The 16875-nt window shown below is 32.7% G+C and overlaps 3 non-coding genes across 3 annotated transcripts; all 3 read right to left on the bottom strand.

The window, feature by feature from the left end:
* Positions 1-9445: 9445 nt before the first annotated feature.
* TRNAG-GCC (transfer RNA glycine (anticodon GCC)) lies at positions 9446-9516 on the bottom strand. Its single transcript has one exon. It is a non-coding gene; the product is annotated as a tRNA-Gly (tRNA).
* A 3108-nt stretch (positions 9517-12624) lies between these two features.
* TRNAG-GCC (transfer RNA glycine (anticodon GCC)) lies at positions 12625-12695 on the bottom strand. The gene has a single exon. It is a non-coding gene; the product is annotated as a tRNA-Gly (tRNA).
* Positions 12696-15819: 3124 nt separating this feature from the next.
* Positions 15820-15890, bottom strand: TRNAG-GCC (transfer RNA glycine (anticodon GCC)). Its single transcript has one exon. It is a non-coding gene; the product is annotated as a tRNA-Gly (tRNA).
* Positions 15891-16875: the final 985 nt, after the last annotated feature.

Below are 16875 nucleotides of genomic sequence, written 5' to 3'. Positions count from 1 at the left end.
TGTAACCAGATTTTCATTCAATCTACGAGTCTTTAACGTACCACACCTTGCATGACTTGGGTTAGAGCACTTTGCTTACAAAGTCATTGATTGGTTCAATTATATCTCTCAATATGCTCATCCTTCCAGTAGTGAAGACGATACAAAGACACGTCCAATCCCAATATGCTTCTTAAAGAGTAACTTAAAAGTTTTCGGTGGGTAGTGTCGACTAGCTGCTTTCCCTCTAATTTTTACCTCAAAATTAGGGAAGGATAGCGCAGACAGGCATTGAGTAGTTTTGAGCGAAATCAAAACGTATACACATTAACCGTTTCATACTGTCGTAGCTTCCATTTCATAGATCTTTAATCAGGCTTCCAATGTAACAAGAAATCCTTAAGATCATTTCTAGAGCATAGATATCAGAATATATGATAAGTCTAAAATTATTTAAACTAATTTTCCAAGAGAGGGTAATGAAATGTGAGTTCGTTGATAATAAACCAGGCTCTGCACACGTCTTTTGTAAAGACTCCATTCAGCGAGGATTTGCATGAGCTAAGATTAGGCGTAAACGTAGCAAGGCTGAAAAGGTACTTAACGAAAATCAAATCAATAGCAAATCATTACCACGGTGGAAAAGGAGTCAACTTTGTGTAATTTAGGTCGACAATCCAACCGATGGAATTACCCATTACCTGTTATATAGGTTGTATCGAAGTGTATCCAGTCACGTCAGAATACACATAATTCTTAATTATTAACTTTCCGACTATTGTAATAAGCATACCAGCTGCATGTTTTAAATTATATTATTGTTTCTGTTTTCTCTTTCATCTGTTCCTCACCTAAATCTTCTACATGCACAGACATGGAAGAGTGCTTGTTCGCTTTCCGTTCCAAATGTTACATTGTCGTTATACAAAGTAATGTTTGTTTGCTTTATTGTATTGAAAAAAAATTCTTGATAATATTTAAGACAGGTAATAGTAACTATCATTAGTACACGTTTACCATTGACTTTGCTTACTGGACCAAACTTACGTCTTTTGCGTTATTTTACAAGGAAGGTGTTTATTTAAGTTCTTCATTCGTTAAAGATATGTTCGTAGTATATGTTTTACGTATGTGCCTTTAAGTCTTATTACTTTTATAAATGAATAAATTAATCCATGTTCTAAATAAATTATTATTATTATAAGAACAATTTAATAAATGATGTCTCTCATATTTAGTATAACAAATAGCAAGTTTCTAATTACACTGGGATTCTAAATAATACGTCGTTTTCCAATGACAACTGTGATTTTAAAATTATATTGTTAGTTAATTCTCTAAAGTGACTTTGTAACAATGCAGCCAGTTATTGATAACAAAGTTGAAAGAAAAACTACATTTACATGCTAGATAATTATCACAATACTCTTAATTTAACTGACGTTTCGTCTTTCCAGCTGTTTTAGGGACAGTACGTAAAAGGCCCGGCATGGCCAGGTGGGTTAAAGCGTTCGACTCGTAATCCGAGGATCGCAGGTTCGAATCCCGGTCGCACCAAACATGCTCTCCCTTTCAGCCGTAGGGACGTTATAAAGTTACGGTCAATCCTACTATTCGTTGGTAAAAGAGTAGCCCAAGAGTTGGTGGAGGGTGGTGATGACTAGCTGCCTTACCTCTAGTCTTGCACTGCTAAATCAGGGACGGCTAGCGCAGATAACCCTCGAGTAGCTTTGCGCGAAATTAAAAAAACAAAACAAAAAACCTAATACGTAAAACTGTTTACTTTCAATATCAAACAGCTGGACGTACTAACTGTCGCAAGGGCGAAATGACGGTTAAAATGAAAGTACTCTTATAATTATTTAAAGTGTAAAGGTCATACTAGAGTATCCTAGTCTTCTCAGTATTCACTATAAATCCCGCAACAGTACCATCTTCTGAAGCCATGCCATCACTCATTGTCAAAAGGAACTACAAACAATCTTTACGGCTACAAACAACTGGGAATTTAAGATAACTGTACTTCTTTGAATTTACGTAATGTTTGAGAGATCAGTTCCTTGTATAATAGAAATTTAATGATCTACACTAAACTTGATAATTTAAATAATTACTTCAGCATATACTGTGTTAAACTAATGCTAATATTGTTTCTGGTAGAAATTTTCATCTCCAATCGCGACTTACGATAATAACTTCCAATGCCAATGAGTTGTTTTTTTTACAAACAACTCGAGCTGTTGTCAACAGTTATAATAATACTGAGCAGAAATTATAGTTTTTGACGAATAAGTATTTGGATGAATAACATCTATTACTGCAGACTAGGATTGGAAAAGAAAAAAATACTGCTTTGTTGCAGTTGTTGTTTGGAAAAAAATAAATTATTTATGTCTTTAAGATGTTCAAATGGACATTTATATTAAAATCAAATGACTGAAACGAATTGGACATGAAGGAGATGCTTGTTGAGATAGCACTTAATGGGGATATCTTGAACTTTTAGTTGTTATTCCAACTACAATCTTTTAACTCATAGCTCTCTTATCTCTTGATTGATTTGTTTGTTTGTAATTAAGCACAAAGCTACACAAAGGGCTATGTGTGCTTTGCCCACCATGTGTATCGAAACCCGGTTTCTAATGTTATAAGCCCGCAGACGTCCCACTGTGGCTATGGGGGAGAGACCGATTTGAGATCTAATTGTCTAATTCCAGTTTTGGAGTCAGGAGGTCAAGCCCTTCCGACTGAAATATTTGACCACTTCCAAGGTGCCACCGGTTAATTTATTATAATTCTGCCTAAAATAATTTGAGGGTAGACTCATAGAGATCGTGATAAGTAATAAAACAAATATGTGAAACGCGCGCCCCACATTTTGTATTGCTGGCACACAAAAATATATCTAAAAAAAGGGAAACAAAGGTCTCATAAATTAATTTACTCTAATTATGCCTAAAAGAAGTTTATGTACCGCGGCAATTGAGGATTCCATCATGTTTATGATAACATTACTTTCTGAATTAGACAAGCGTGATATAATCTTATTATAGTGGTATAGCGTGTATATTAGTATCTAAGTGTGTAACTAAATCTGGCGCCATCTATTGTATTGCATCACAAACAAAACTCCATAAAAAATTTCATACTTTCGGTATTCAAGATTCAGAAAATTATAAAAATAGATGCATTATTTCTTTTTAATCAAACAAAAATATTGAATTAAGAATAATCTCCTCGCAACAGGAACATGAATTTAGGATTTTAAAACTGTAAGTGAGGGACTGATTATGTATTTTTATTAAGGTATTTTTTCAATGTAGCACTGAGAAACTGGAGTTCTTAAAACATTGTTGTTTTTTTTAAAATAACAATAACGCTACAGTTTATATCAATACAACTTATTAAAATTTTGAGGTCTATTCATTAAATCGTTTTGATGCAATGAGTTGCGTATTACTAAAAAGTACAATGAGAACACTTTCCTCGTGCAGTACTTCTCAGAAAACAAAAATCAATTCTTAGAAAATGTTCACTCTTCTTGACTTTTTCTCAATACGTATTGTAATGGATTTACTGCCATACATCTCTCTTAATGTCTATATTTGTTTTAGTTTAATGCATATAACCTATATTGTTGAATATGTATTGCTCAAGTCCTGCATTTCTCTAAATGTGTAGAAGATTCTTGAGAGCAAGAATCAACAATATGTTTTACGAAAGCACAGTCAGTATACTATAAGCCTCGGAAGTTATACTTGTGATAAATGCTTATTAATTGGAGAATTACGGAAGTTGACCAGGAACATTTATTGATCTCAAACATTATAAACCGTTCAACTTCAGACGTTAGTATTTCTACAGGGAAATTAGATATCTATCTTCCTCTGTGAAAAGTAAGTTTTTAAACAGCGTTAGACCAAACAAGAATAGAACTAGCTAGCATTCCTGTCAAGTGAAGTGTATCTGTGAATTAAGATAAAATTAATTTGCTCGTCGTGGACCTGGACTAACAACAAAACATTCAGTTCTAGACCAGATGGAAGACTGAACATTGCTTGGAGTTTGTAAAACTTTGGTATATAAATCATTATTCGTAATAACTGTTATTATAAATTATATTGTTGTTTCTATATTAAAATACATTATTGTTAAGCAATAAAACTGTGTGTATCAGTCTTGTTGGCAAATATCATAAATGTAATACACACCGACACTTAAATAACTTCTTAACTAATATTAAAATTCCCCACTAATTGAAATCGTAAGACGTAACACGATGAAACCAAAACTCGTCCGGAATAAATTATAATACCTAACAACTCTAACACATTTTTTAAAATCTACAAACATGTTTTAACTACTAAAAAGGCTTATTTTACAAGTTACGGGTTTCTTATGTTGACAATCTTTCATAGGTAGTTTAAAAAATAAACAACAACGTGTATTAGGAATTGGCTATTATGTAAATTTTATGATATTTAGTGTGTATAATTTGTTATAAATTTTGTACGATGTTGTTGTTTGCTACTAAGTACAAGGCTACGTAAAGGGCTATCTGTGCTCTGCCCAAAACAGGTATCGATACTCGGTTTATAGCAGTATAAGTCCGAAGATTTACCGCTGTGCCAGTTGGATACCTTTTTATAAGAAGCTGGGTAAAAAGGCATTCATGAAAGATATATCCTATTAACAGTAGGTGTTATGTGAAACTTTTAAAATTTTCCAGTATTAAATAATTCATAGAAATATTTGATGAAATATACCAGTTGATTGACTTGCTCACTTAACTTGTACAGCACACAGATGGAGTAACGTATAATTAATTAATAAATATTACAGTTTTAGCTAGTTAACACCGCTAAGGTATAGGTTAAAAACTTTTACCATCATCGGCTGAATGCTCATTTCATCAATAAATGCAAATCGCTAATGGCTATAACAGCTTTATTATAGTAGATGTTTAGGTGGCAGGTGCTGAGACTAGTTTGTAGTTCGAAATTATAGACGGCGATGTATGCACCTCTGGAATTTATGTCGTATTTATTTTTCTCACGTCTCACATAAAATGAGGTTCATTTCAAACTTGTAAGTTACTGCTTTAATATCATCTCTCTGTCTTGTCCTCACGACACATTGATAGTAACGATGTGTCGGTCTTAACCATGGTTGTTATTTAAGTGATGTTTATGTGTGTTTTTTTACAAAAAACTAGCAAACTAGCAACAAGAGTCGAAAGAAACAAATGAGTCCGTCTCTGACAGACAGTAAATATAATAATAATATATATTTCTTCCATTGGTATATAAGTCCACGGAGCATTTTAAATCAATTATTTAATACCCACATGTTTTTTCACAATACTACAAAGAGAAATGTCTGTTTCTCATTGTACTACATATTAAGTAAGAAAAAAATACAGATATAAGATAAGTAGTGATTCTGATATTCACATCAATAGGCATAAACGTTGCAGAAAACGTGGAAAGCTCAAGCAAGACCAACCATCGTTCATCAAAGTGCTATACTAACCCTTCGATTAAAAAAAAAATGTCTCCATCATAAAACCTTTAATCACATCTTGGTCTGGCTGAATTTTAGTGCTAGAATTTTTGGATTATGAATGAATTATTTTAAAAATTTATGGTCTCAGACAAGATTAAAGAAAAACGAGTGAAGGTATATAATTACAGGTTCTAGTGAACTATTAGAGATCTGATTACTTATTTGCGTGATTGGAAAAATGAACTCAAGGTGGGGAATTTTTGTGAAGTTTCTAAAAACGACATCTATGTTAAATAATAGTGCTTGAAAATAAATTATTTTCACATCTAACTTTTGTAGTATGATCCTCTGCTGCTCTTTTAATCATTCAGACGGCGCGAAAACGATAGGTTTTTTTATCATGTTAAAGAATTTACGTGACAGATCATGCTCAGTAAAGTCTGTCTCACGTGCAAGTTCTAGGCCCTAAACTCCAGTCAAAGGTATGTTCAAGTTACATATTATGGGTGAGGCAAAAATATCTGTAAAAATTAGAATCTTGGAGTAATAAAAACTAAACGTCGATTGTTTTCTGAATTTCGCGCAAAACTACACAAGGGATATCTGCGCTAGCCATCCCTAGTAGGAAGGCAGCTAGTCATCACCACTCACTGCCAACTCTTGGGCTACTCTTTTATGACGAATAATAGGATTGAACGTCACATTATAACGTCCCTCATAACATTATAAGCCTAGAAACATCGATAAGATTACGATTTTTGAGGTTGTATATTTAATTATATTTTAGATATGATAGATTGATTCTTAGAAACATTACTATCACCTTTACTTAATTTCTCCGAAAATTCTCTGGATCTGAACATTGATTTATTTCTAATATTAGGTGTAACAATATGTTTCCCATGATCTTTAGTGTCCGTATCTGACATTAACTATAAAAATATGTTTCATATGATATTTAGTATTAGCATTTGTATCTGATAATAAATACAACAATATGTTTCTTATGATTTCTAGTGATCGTACTTGACTGCTTAAAATTACACAGTGTAAACGCTCACTTTAACCCTCTTCATAGCATGAAGTAACATTACAATTAAAGACTATTACGTTAAAGCAAAGAAACTGAAAAGTTACTAACTTCCCATTGATTAGTAGAGTTCTCCTGAAAAAAATTGCTGGTCATTACTTTGTTGAACTGGGTAAGTGGACAAGTTAATGTTTTATCAAATAAAAAGGTAAACTCAGGGTTTTTCTTACATAAATGTTCCTACCGCTTCCTCTTCTCTTCTTTGAAATTTTATATCATAATTTATTGTAATATATATAACAATGATACACACTTCTCTTGCAATTATTCTTCTTTATCTGTTGCAATTAAGAGAAGGACCATGGGTGCGATTTACGAGATTTCTACAAGTATTTACATTCAGTTATATGTCAGTAAGGCTGAACAAAAATTAACTTTTCTACTGTAGATTGTATATCTTTCAATTTAATTTTATTAATTGATATAAATTTTATACAGTAAACTACTTAACGCCCGCAATGGAAACGAGTGTTCAGGCGAACGAGTCGTAACCTAACGGTCGCGGCTCAGAATTCCTATCGCAACAAATATGTTCTTCACTTCAACTGTGGAGCAATATAATACGACATTCAATCCTTCTATTCGTCACAAAAAGAATACCCAAGAATTAGCGGAAGTTGGTGATGAAATACAACCATCCATCTAGCCTTACACTAATAAATTAGAGACGAGAGACAGAAAAAGCCCTTGCGAATCTTGGTAACAAATTCAAACAATTACAAACAAATAACGTACCGGAAATTATTACATATTAATTGCATTTAAACTTTTTCTAGGTTTCTCATCAATTCTCGAAACATACAAAAAAAAGAGCATTATCACCCACTAAAAGCAATTCAAGAAATAATAGGTTTTATTCAACTAGGTTAGAGAGAAACATAAAAAACAACAACATATTTTTCAAATTTAAAAAAAATGTTTACTCAAAACGCCGTTTCATCTAACAATATTCAACCAACTTACAAAACTATTGTTTCTCTTCTCAGATGGCCATTTGTAAAATCAATTTACAAAACAACTCAATTTGTTTGGGTCAAGTGCCATCGTAAAAAGATTGCGAGGCTAATAACCCAGGTAATAACTTTTGTTATTTTAATTAAAAAAAGCTTAAAACATAGAACGCCAAATTCCTCTTCAATGTAAATAAAATATATTTCTCATAATTGAAGGAAATGTTTACACAAAACTCCTTTTCAACTACACCAGTTAAGAGTTCTTATAGATTTCTCTTCTACTCTATACAACCGATCAAAAAATGAAAAAAAGGAATTTCACACTCTTGCATTATTTTCGTTATACGAAAAGAAAACCATAAACTGAAACTCACCACAATCTCAACCGTAACTTCCCGATCGAAGATGCTTCACCGTAGTATACTTCTTCTCGGCCATCTTTCACGCCTAACCACGATTAAACACCTTACATAATGAAGAAATATTCATCTCGTTACTTCATCAAAAGTGTATTTTTATAAGTTATTTCAACTGTTTTTCTTTAATCGTGTTCGCCTATACATGGATTAATACTGACAAAAGCAAAAGCGTTTGTTCTAAATATTCTATAACGCATCGAAAACGTATTTTCAAACACATCTTTTTTAAATGTTTCAGAAAAAAACGTTTCCAGTGTGGACAGCATCTCAAATCTTTTAAACTTCTTTCTCTTCGTTGTTGTCTTCATCTGAATGTTAGTGTTTGTATGACGAGAAATTTCTTTAACCTTCACATATTTGGGTTCAAGAGAAATTCGTCGTTTTCCTTAGACCTATCGACTCTCAACGTATTGTGTGAGTTGTGCAATACTTATTACTGTTCTCAACGTAGAACACGAAAATTTATAAATTACTCTAAGAAGGAAAGTAACGAGAAAGCAACAGCAATCGCCGTTAAGAGAATTAACATCCGTTTTATTTCCTCCAGTCACTTGGGTTGACAATATTCGACAAAGTTACAACTCTATTGTTTCTGATCTCAGATGGCCTTGCATTACCACCTGGTGATAACGCTCGACACGTAACTCGAAGGATCGAATTCCCATCTCAATAAACGTTATAATATTTCAATCAATCCCACTAGTCTTGCACCGCTGAATTAGGAACCGCTAGCACGGATAGTTCTCGTGTAGTTTTAGGGAAAATTAAAAACGAAACAAACAAAAGAAAACAGGCATTTGAAGACAATGAGGTTAATATTATCGACAGATAAGACAACACGAGCCTTGTCAAAAAGTTCCTAATATTCCAATTCGTGTATTATATTCCAATTCTTTATCCTGCTTAAATTGGTGAATTAATTTAGCAAGTAACTTTGAAGCGTATATTTCGAACACTTAAACATGTAGAGATTAAATTGGTCAAAAGAATTTATCTTTACGTACTCAACACAATGTTCGTATCACTTTAATGAGGGTATACTCGTTCTTACCTTTTAATGTTTCACATGTAGAATTGTAAGATCAAAATAAATGTAATTATAGAGAAAATATTCTTAATATATTGAATGATTTAGAAAGGAAATAATTTATATTAAGAGGAAAATGTTCTAATTATAATGTGTACGTACTCTTCTTTCAATAAAGTTTCACTAAGCATGCCCGAAAACTCAAAGGACGGTCGAGTAATAAGAAAACCAGCTCAACATGATCATATGTCGTATACCCCCCAACAGGCTACCGTCATCTTCAACTTGCATCAACGTTTTTCTTTTAACATGCACAGCTGAATGACTGCGCACTTGCGACGCTAGAAATTTGGGTGCGTGGCATATTTCGGTGCTTCCTCTGAATCAAAGAACTTTCTCTGTTTATTGAAGATATTTCGAAAAGGATTGACGAAACACTCATATCCGTTTAACATTAATTTCACAATAAAATTGCATCGGCTGGGAATCGAACCCGGGCCACCCGCGTGGCAGGCGAGTATTCTACCACTGAATCACCGATGCTTGTTTAAGTGTTTTTTATGCTACCTGTTATAATATCTTCAAGGAAATACTGGTCAATGAACTTTTACACGGTCACTTGCTTCCCCTGTAAGATGATCTTCCAGCAAACAAGTACTTCTCCAAAACCATCACTGCAATATTCTGCTAAGAGTTCCTCCTATTTAGTAATGTAAATTATTTGCTTTTCTGATAATCTCACGGTTTTACTAAGAAGAATTATGTAATTACATTAAGTAGCACCGAAATAAATGCTAATCTCTTATCCCAGAAGAAGGCGATATTTAAATCACGTTTCTTTGAAATTTTGCAAATTTCTCGTCTAATACATTTTCATTCTATTTCAATCTACCTAAATAAATACCCATCGGAATTATTATACATAAATGCTTCGTTATCGTTATCTATTTGCAAATCATTCATGCGCCGTGGTTTACAAAGTGAAACAATGTTTGCATTTAACCACCAAAGTGAGAATATTTGAAAAAACAAACAAACAAACAACAAATGTTTATTCCTAGCCCTTCGAGGACGAATTAGACGGTGTGTTTCTCTTTATACAGCACTTTAAATGCCTTTTTTTCGATTGAAAGCTACTTTTCAAGACATTTGAATCCATTAGAATCAGTCATTTCCTTAACCTCACCACACAAATTGCAAAACGATATAAATATATGTGTAAAATTATTGATAGAGAGACAAAACCTGGAAAAGAAAAGCATAACATGTGAATCAATAATATAAACTTTTCCTTACCGAAATATGTGATTAAACAAAATAAAAGAGGTAAATTATTTTTCGAATATATTTGAAAATCCCAGCTTTAAAATAACAATAGTGAGTTAACTGAAGCACATTATCTATTGTTTATTTCTTAAATTTCTCGTGAAAACCTTAAGAAAAGAAAAGGACATTTCTACTCATTCATTAGAAAATTATCAATCGCCAAGTAGAACGTCAACGGTATTCCAGTTGATGTAATAGAAACGAATATTCCGATTCGCATTTAGTGTTTTTAACGCTATTAGGTGAATTTTATCTAAATTAAAGTTATTTACACTCTTTCTTAGGATTACAATTCTTTACTTTCGACAGAAGTTCTCTTGCTTTTAAAGTGTCACAAGAACTTATAACGAATTAGAAACGTTATTTTTTTAACTTGAAAATAAAAGCAACCATAAATCACAATTACAAACTCTTCTATACAAAGTTTGCGACTTAACATATCAATAAATAATAGGAAAATCAATTTACAAAACAACTCAATTTGTTTGTGTCAAGTGCTATCGTAAAAAGATTGCGAGGCTAATAACCCAGCTAATAACTTTTGTTATTTTAATTAAAAAAAGCTTAAAACATAGAACGCCAAATTCCTCTTCAATGTAAATAAAATATATTTCTCATAATTGAAGGAAATGTTAACACAAAACTCCTTTTCAACTACACCAGTTAAGAGTTCTTATAGATTTCTCTTCTACTCTATACAACCGATCAAAAAAATGAAAAAGGAATTTCACACTCTTGCATTATTTTCGTATACGAAAAGAAAACCATAAACTGAAACTCACCACAATCTCAACCGTAACTTCCCGATCGAAGATGCTTCACCGTAGTATACTTCTTCTCGGCCATCTTTCACGCCTAACCACGATTAAACACCTTACATAATGAAGAAATATTCATCTCGTTACTTCATCAAAGTGTATTTTTTATAAGTTATTTCAACTGTTTTCTTTAATCGTGTTCGCCTATACATGGATTAATACTGACAAAAGCAAAAGCGTTTGTTCTAAATATTCTATAACGCATCGAAAACGTATTTTCAAACACATCTTTTTTAAATGTTTCAGAAAAAAACGTTTCCAGTGTGGACAGCATCTCAAATCTTTTAAACTTCTTTCTCTTCGTTGTTGTCTTCATCTGAATGTTAGTGTTTGTATGACGAGAAATTTCTTTAACCTTCACATATTTGGGTTCAAGAGAAATTCGTCGTTTTCCTTAGACCTATCGACTCTCAACGTATTGTGTGAGTTGTGCAATACTTATTACTGTTCTCAACGTAGAACACGAAAATTTATAAATTACTCTAAGAAGGAAAGTAACGAGAAAGCAACAGCAATCGCCGTTAAGAGAATTAACATCCGTTTTATTTCCTCCAGTCACTTGGGTTGACAATATTCGACAAAGTTACAACTCTATTGTTTCTGATCTCAGATGGCCTTGCATTACCACCTGGTGATAACGCTCGACACGTAACTCGAAGGATCGAATTCCCATCTCAATAAACGTTATAATATTTCAATCAATCCCACTAGTCTTGCACCGCTGAATTAGGAACCGCTAGCACGGATAGTTCTCGTGTAGTTTTAGGGAAAATTAAAAAACGAAACAAACAAAAGAAAACAGGCATTTGAAGACAATGAGGTTAATATTATCGACAGATAAGACAACACGAGCCTTGTCAAAAAAGTTCCTAATATTCCAATTCGTGTATTATATTCCAATTCTTTATCCTGCTTAAATTGGTGAATTAATTTAGCAAGTAACTTTGAAGCGTATATTTCGAACACTTAAACATGTAGAGATTAAATTGGTCAAAAGAATTTATCTTTACGTACTCAACACAATGTTCGTATCACTTTAATGAGGGTATACTCGTTCTTACCTTTTAATGTTTCACATGTAGAATTGTAAGATCAAAATAAATGTAATTATAGAGAAAATACTCTTAATATATTGAATGATTTAGAAAGGAAATAATTTATATTAAGAGGAAAATGTTCTAATTATAATGTGTACGTACTCTTCTTTCAATAAAGTTTCACTAAGCATGCCCGAAAACTCAAAGGACGGTCGAGTAATAAGAAAACCAGCTCAACATGATCATATGTCGTATACCCCCAACAGGCTACCGTCATCTTCAACTTGCATCAACGTTTTTCTTTTAACATGCACAGCTGAATGACTGCGCACTTGCGACGCTAGAAATTTGGGTGCGTGGCATATTTCGGTGCTTCCTCTGAATCAAAGAACTTTCTCTGTTTATTGAAGATATTTCGAAAGGATTGACGAAACACTCATATCCGTTTAACATTAATTTCACAATAAAATTGCATCGGCCGGGAATCGAACCCGGGCCACCCGCGTGGCAGGCGAGTATTCTACCACTGAACCACCGATGCTTGTTTAAGTGTTTTTATGCTACCTGTTATAATATCTTCAAGGAAATACTGGTCAATGAACTTTTACACGGTCACTTGCTTCCCCTGTAAGATGATCTTCCAGCAAACAAGTACTTCTCCAAAACCATCACTGCAATATTCTGCTAAGAGTTCCTCCTATTTAGTAATGTAAATTATTTGCTTTTCTGATAATCTCACGGTTTTACTAAGAAGAATTATGTAATTACATTAAGTAGCACCGAAATAAATGCTAATCTCTTATCCCAGAAGAAGGCGATATTTAAATCACGTTTCTTTGAAATTTTGCAAATTTCTCGTCTAATACATTTTCATTCTATTTCAATCTACCTAAATAAATACCCATCGGAATTATTATACATAAATGCTTCGTTATCGTTATCTATTTGCAAATCATTCATGCGCCGTGGTTTACAAAGTGAAACAATGTTTGCATTTAACCACCAAAGTGAGAATATTTGAAAAAACAAACAAACAAACAACAAATGTTTATTCCTAGCCCTTCGAGGACGAATTAGACGGTGTGTTTCTCTTTATACAGCACTTTAAATGCCTTTTTTCGATTGAAAGCTACTTTTCAAGACATTTGAATCCATTAGAATCAGTCATTTCCTTAACCTCACCACACAAATTGCAAAACGATATAAATATATGTGTAAAATTATTGATAGAGAGACAAAACCCGGAAAAGAAAAGCATAACAAGTGAATCAATAATATAAACTTTTCCTTACCGAAATATGTGATTAAACAAAATAAAAGAGGTAAATTATTTTTCGAATATATTTGAAAAATCCCAGCTTTAAAATAACAATAGTGAGTTAACTGAAGCACATTATCTATTGTTTATTTCTTAAATTTCTCGTGAAAACCTTAAGAAAAGAAAAGGACATTTCTACTCATTCATTAGAAAATTATCAATCGCCAAGTAGAACGTCAACGGTATTCCAGTTGATGTAATAGAAACGAATATTCCGATTCGCATTTAGTGTTTTTAACGCTATTAGGTGAATTTTATCTAAATTAAAGTTATTTACACTCTTTCTTAGGATTACAATTCTTTACTTTCGACAGAAGTTCTCTTGCTTTTAAAGTGTCACAAGAACTTATAACGAATTAGAAACGTTATTTTTTTAACTTGAAAATAAAAAGCAACCATAAATCACAATTACAAACTCTTCTATACAAAGTTTGCGACTTAACATATCAATAAATAATAGGAAAATCAATTTACAAAACAACTCAATTTGTTTGTGTCAAGTGCTATCGTAAAAAGATTGCGAGGCTAATAACCCAGCTAATAACTTTTGTTATTTTAATTAAAAAAGCTTAAAACATAGAACGCCAAATTCCTCTTCAATGTAAATAAAATATATTTCTCATAATTGAAGGAAATGTTAACACAAAACTCCTTTTCAACTACACCAGTTAAGAGTTCTTATAGATTTCTCTTCTACTCTATACAACCGATCAAAAAAATGAAAAAAAAAAATGCATTAAAAAAGGAATTTCACACTCTTGCATTATTTTCGTATACGAAAAGAAAACCATAAACTGAAACTCACCACAATCTCAACCGTAACTTCCCGATCGAAGATGCTTCACCGTAGTATACTTCTTCTCGGCCATCTTTCACGCCTAACCACGATTAAACACCTTACATAATGAAGAAATATTCATCTCGTTACTTCATCAAAAGTGTATTTTTTATAAGTTATTTCAACTGTTTTTCTTTAATCGTGTTCGCCTATACATGGATTAATACTGACAAAAGCAAAAGCGTTTGTTCTAAATATTCTATAACGCATCGAAAACGTATTTTCAATCACATCTTTTTAAATGTTTCAGAAAAAAACGTTTCCAGTGCGGACAGCATCTCAAATCTTTTAAACTTCTTTCTCTTCGTTGTTGTCTTCATCTGAATGTTAGTGTTTGTATGACGAGAAATTTCTTTAACCTTCACATATTTGGGTTCAAGAGAAATTCGTCGTTTTCCTTAGACCTATCGACTCTCAACGTATTGTGTGAGTTGTGCAATACTTATTACTGTTCTCAACGTAGAACACGAAAATTTATAAATTACTCTAAGAAGGAAAGTAACGAGAAAGCAACAGCAATCGCCGTTAAGAGAATTAACATCCGTTTTATTTCCTCCAGTCACTTGGGTTGACAATATTCGACAAAGTTACAACTCTATTGTTTCTGATCTCAGATGGCCTTGCATTACCACCTGGTGATAACGCTCGACACGTAACTCGAAGGATCGAATTCCCATCTCAATAAACGTTATAATATTTCAATCAATCCCACTAGTCTTGCACCGCTGAATTAGGAACCGCTAGCACGGATAGTTCTCGTGTAGTTTTAGGGAAAATTAAAAACGAAACAAACAAAAGAAAACAGGCATTTGAAGACAATGAGGTTAATATTATCGACAGATAAGACAACACGAGCCTTGTCAAAAAGTTCCTAATATTCCAATTCGTGTATTATATTCCAATTCTTTATCCTGCTTAAATTGGTGAATTAATTTAGCAAGTAACTTTGAAGCGTATATTTCGAACACTTAAACATGTAGAGATTAAATTGGTCAAAAGAATTTATCTTTACGTACTCAACACAATGTTCGTATCACTTTAATGAGGGTATACTCGTTCTTACCTTTTAATGTTTCACATGTAGAATTGTAAGATCAAAATAAATGTAATTATAGAGAAAATACTCTTAATATATTGAATGATTTAGAAAGGAAATAATTTATATTAAGAGGAAAATGTTCTAATTATAATGTGTACGTACTCTTCTTTCAATAAAGTTTCACTAAGCATGCCCGAAAACTCAAAGGACGGTCGAGTAATAAGAAAACCAGCTCAACATGATCATATGTCGTATACCCCCAACAGGCTACCGTCATCTTCAACTTGCATCAACGTTTTCTTTTAACATGCACAGCTGAATGACTGCGCACTTGCGACGCTAGAAATTTGGGTGCGTGGCATATTTCGGTGCTTCCTCTGAATCAAAGAACTTTCTCTGTTTATTGAAGATATTTCGAAAAGGATTGACGAAACACTCATATCCGTTTAACATTAATTTCACAATAAAATTGCATCGGCCGGGAATCGAACCCGGGCCACCCGCGTGGCAGGCGAGTATTCTACCACTGAACCACCGATGCTTGTTTAAGTGTTTTTATGCTACCTGTTATAATATCTTCAAGGAAATACTGGTCAATGAACTTTTACACGGTCACTTGCTTCCCCTGTAAGATGATCTTCCAGCAAACAAGTACTTCTCCAAAACCATCACTGCAATATTCTGCTAAGAGTTCCTCCTATTTAGTAATGTAAATTATTTGCTTTTCTGATAATCTCACGGTTTTACTAAGAAGAATTATGTAATTACATTAAGTAGCACCGAAATAAATGCTAATCTCTTATCCCAGAAGAAGGCGATATTTAAATCACGTTTCTTTGAAATTTTGCAAATTTCTCGTCTAATACATTTTCATTCTATTTCAATCTACCTAAATAAATACCCATCGGAATTATTATACATAAATGCTTCGTTATCGTTATCTATTTGCAAATCATTCATGCGCCGTGGTTTACAAAGTGAAACAATGTTTGCATTTAACCACCAAAGTGAGAATATTTGAAAAACAAACAAACAAACAACAAATGTTTATTCCTAGCCCTTCGAGGACGAATTAGACGGTGTGTTTCTCTTTATACAGCACTTTAAATGCCTTTTTTCGATTGAAAGCTACTTTTCAAGACATTTGAATCCATTAGAATCAGTCATTTCCTTAACCTCACCACACAAATTGCAAAACGATATAAATATATGTGTAAAATTATTGATAGAGACAAAACCCGGAAAAGAAAAGCATAACAAGTGAATCAATAATATAAACTTTTCCTTACCGAAATATGTGATTAAACAAAATAAAAGAGGTAAATTATTTTTCGAATATATTTGAAAAATCCCAGCTTTAAAAATAACAATAGTGAGTTAACTGAAGCACATTATCTATTGTTTATTTCTTAAATTTCTCGTGAAAACCTTAAGAAAAGAAAAGGACATTTCTACTCATTCATTAGAAAATTATCAATCGCCAAGTAGAACGTCAACGGTATTCCAGTTGATGTAATAGAAACGAA

The sequence above is a fragment of the Tachypleus tridentatus genome, chromosome 8 (genome assembly GCF_004210375.1).
Source record: "Tachypleus tridentatus isolate NWPU-2018 chromosome 8, ASM421037v1, whole genome shotgun sequence".
Taxonomy (NCBI): domain Eukaryota; kingdom Metazoa; phylum Arthropoda; class Merostomata; order Xiphosura; family Limulidae; genus Tachypleus; species Tachypleus tridentatus.
The sequence above is the reverse complement of the archived record's forward strand: the minus strand, read 5'-3'. Positions and strand labels throughout refer to the sequence as shown.